The sequence below is a fragment of the Callorhinchus milii genome, unplaced genomic scaffold (genome assembly GCF_018977255.1).
Source record: "Callorhinchus milii isolate IMCB2004 unplaced genomic scaffold, IMCB_Cmil_1.0 Scaffold3, whole genome shotgun sequence".
Taxonomy (NCBI): domain Eukaryota; kingdom Metazoa; phylum Chordata; class Chondrichthyes; order Chimaeriformes; family Callorhinchidae; genus Callorhinchus; species Callorhinchus milii.
The window spans coordinates 98,565,165-98,568,306 of NW_024704744.1; the positions used below are offsets into that span (position 1 = coordinate 98,565,165).

General features: G+C 42.7%; 1 non-coding gene across 1 annotated transcript; it reads right to left on the reverse strand.

Moving 5' to 3' along the window:
- Window positions 1–2,457: 2,457 nt before the first annotated feature.
- trnaq-uug lies at window positions 2,458–2,529 on the reverse strand. The gene has a single exon. It is a non-coding gene; the product is annotated as a tRNA-Gln (tRNA).
- Window positions 2,530–3,142: the final 613 nt, after the last annotated feature.

Sequence of the window (3,142 nt, forward strand, 5' to 3'; positions counted from 1 at the left end):
CTTTATTTCTGCAGCATCTCTTTCAAGGCATAACAGTTCATACGAAGTGCAACAACAGATTTGAAAAGGTCTGTTGTGTCCACAGCAATTTTTTGGGAGGTTCGAAGGTGGTTGGAAACTTGAGATCCAGTCATAATAATAATCCTTACATTTAGTACAGTGTCTTTCATGTTGGGTGGGCATCTCAAAGCATTTCATATGATATGCTGTGAAGTATGGTTGGTTGTGTATTTTGTTGGCAAATGATTCTGTATGATCAGTATGATTCCGTGGGCTCCTGGCCTACACCTGTATCAACAACATTGGTTGCCAATTGCTACAGCACTTTGTCGATCTGAGTAATGTTATCCATATTTTTCTACACTTACCCCTGAGTGAAGAGAGGATTTGGATGGCACCAGAGTACAATCTGGTTCGTTTGTGCATAAACTGCACTCAGCGAGTCTGTTAAGATGGCAGCTGCAGAGTGCTATGTACAATTTCTTCCCTCGGGCATTGAGTTGTTTCAACTCTTTTTTCCCGGAGTATTGTGCATTGCATGGACACCTTCCCACAACGTAAGTATAGAAAGAACTCGAGATTGAGCAACAAGTCTGTAACCAAAGGCTTCTCAGAATGCTATTGATACTCTCTGTATCCTGTCAGATCCAGAGGTGCTTCTTGTCTAATGCCTTCCCACACCATCTGATGGTGCACCACTGCCATAATGTGATACTCCATCTCATGGCATTGCTTGAAACTATCTCCTCACCATTACTACTAATTCATAAAGCTGTGAGCAGAGACCACCGGGTATCTATGAGATGTCAGAATTTCTCTGTCACAGTTGTAACTGTTCTCCGAGAATGTTGAAGTTGACTGTCACGATTCGATTGCGTCTTGGAGGTTGAACACTGATACCTCCGTGGCAGCAAAGGGAGGAATTGAAGAAAGATACTTCTATTGTGCTCAAGGCAAGTGAAATGGTATCAGTGTTAATATTTGTCAATCGGCAGACTATATTATAGACATGGAGGTAAAAATTCCATTCAGAATAACACAGAATGCCACCGAATGCTGGTAAGAAACTATTATGGGAAATCACATCTGTGGTCAATCTCTTACACATAGATGTTTTGGACATAAATATTAGATAGCGAGTGCAGATCTAATTGGGATGTTAGGAGGAACTTTTTCACCCAGAGACTGATGAGGAATGTGGAACGTGGAGCTCACCGCCGGAAGCTGTTGTTGAAGCAAAAATCATCAATGTATTTAAGAGAATACTTGATGTATACATGAGGGAAAAGGGAATAGAGGGATGTAGGTGACGGGAATAGAAAGGATAGGACTTGTGTGTAGTATAATAATAATATTATTATATAATATATAATAATATAATAATTCTTGTATTTGATACAGCACCTTATCATGTCACCGAGTCTCAAAGCGCTTCACAGAATGTACTGTAAAGTATAAATCATTATTATGTATTTTTTTGAAGGGAAGTGATCCACCAATCGACTGACAACTGGGATCCTACTTACTGCTGGGTAAATAGAGGCGTTTGGGGTAAGGAAACTTTCCTAAAGATTTTGCCCCGGCTGGGAATCGAACCCGGGTCTTCTCGCTAGTGTATAAACACCAGTACGCACTAGCTCAGCTGAACGGCTTGTTTCGGTGCCACGTCCTACTCTGTGCATAAAACTGAATGGAATTTTTACCTAATAGGCGTTGAATCACTACACGGTATCCAGACCACTTTGCAGTGTTTTCTGCAAGGAGGCAAATGCCTGCTCAATATGGCCCTCAGCCTCTATCAGCTTGTGCCTGAAAGCAGACCCATGAAGGTCTGAATCGCTGTGCTATTCAGTTGGGGGATGCAGAAACCTGGGCCACAGCCATGTACCAACGGGCCCTCATCACCCACCACCACTGCTTCCTCATCCTCATCAGTGTCAACATCTCCCGCAGTGTATCTATCAATGCTGGTTCCTGCTTCAAGTCGGGGTTGATGATGGTTCATGCTCAGGTGTGTAGAGCTCCTCTCTGGTCCACTGGGTTTTCCTTGTTTTGTAAAGAAAACAGATGGTACGTTATCAGTACAGATGCACACATGTCCATATGGGTCCTGCATTGCACTGTTAGACTGCTCAGATTCAACTGTTGTGCTGCTATTGAGGATCCTTGTATCGTTATGCTGCTGTGTAAAAGCGCTGTGTAATAATAAATAATCTTTGCTTTTGATATAGTGCCTTAACACTTCGATGAGACATGACTTGACGAGACAAGATCACAGCGGCACAATCTGTTGCGAACTCGTGTCCACAGACTGCTGTTTGAATGAAGAAAGACCTTCAGCTCCTCTGATATCTTTCCAGAACAGAACGCCCACCTTGCAATCTTTCCATCGCCACATCAAACTGTTTTTTAAATGTCCAGTGTCCTGGTCTCAGCCACTCTCCTGCCAAAGAATAAAGGTTCCACCGAGATTCGAACTCGGATCGCTGGATTCAAAGTCCAGAGTGCTAACCATTACACCATGGAACCACTGTTCTTCTTGGCCAGGAAAAATGTGCTTACATCACTCCATCATGGTGTTTACCAGTGATCTGAGAGGCTTCATCCAGATTGGCTTAAACTCCAGCTTTATGCTCAAACCCTTCATACTATAAAGGGCCAAGGCACTTGTCTGCAACTTGAAGAAGCATGAATTGTTCATTACCGCAAAGTATTAATCAGTGGCCACTGATAACAAAACCATATTTCTTGCACTCAGCACTCAGGAATGTCGGGTGAGATTTCATCCGTGTTTTGAGTACTGCTGTCAAAAAATCCTTACTTTTCTCCCATTTGTAACAAACTGAGGACTGTCAAACCCAAGGTCTGGCCCTTTCACGCCTCTCTATGTAATTGGGTTTTGGGATATAAAGGAAAATCTCTGCACACTTAACAGCTACAAAGGGAAGCAGTATGTCTGGTTATGACAAGGGAAACCAGGCGCAATCTTTCATACATTTCATCTGAAAAGAATGATGAAAACTTCAGCATTCAGTGATGGTCTTGCTTGTCCTGCTGGATAGCAACATACCTGTGTAAATGACACAAACAACACTTAAACGGCAGCAAGAATCCTCAGCATGTTCTCCAGAAGAGAGGGAGG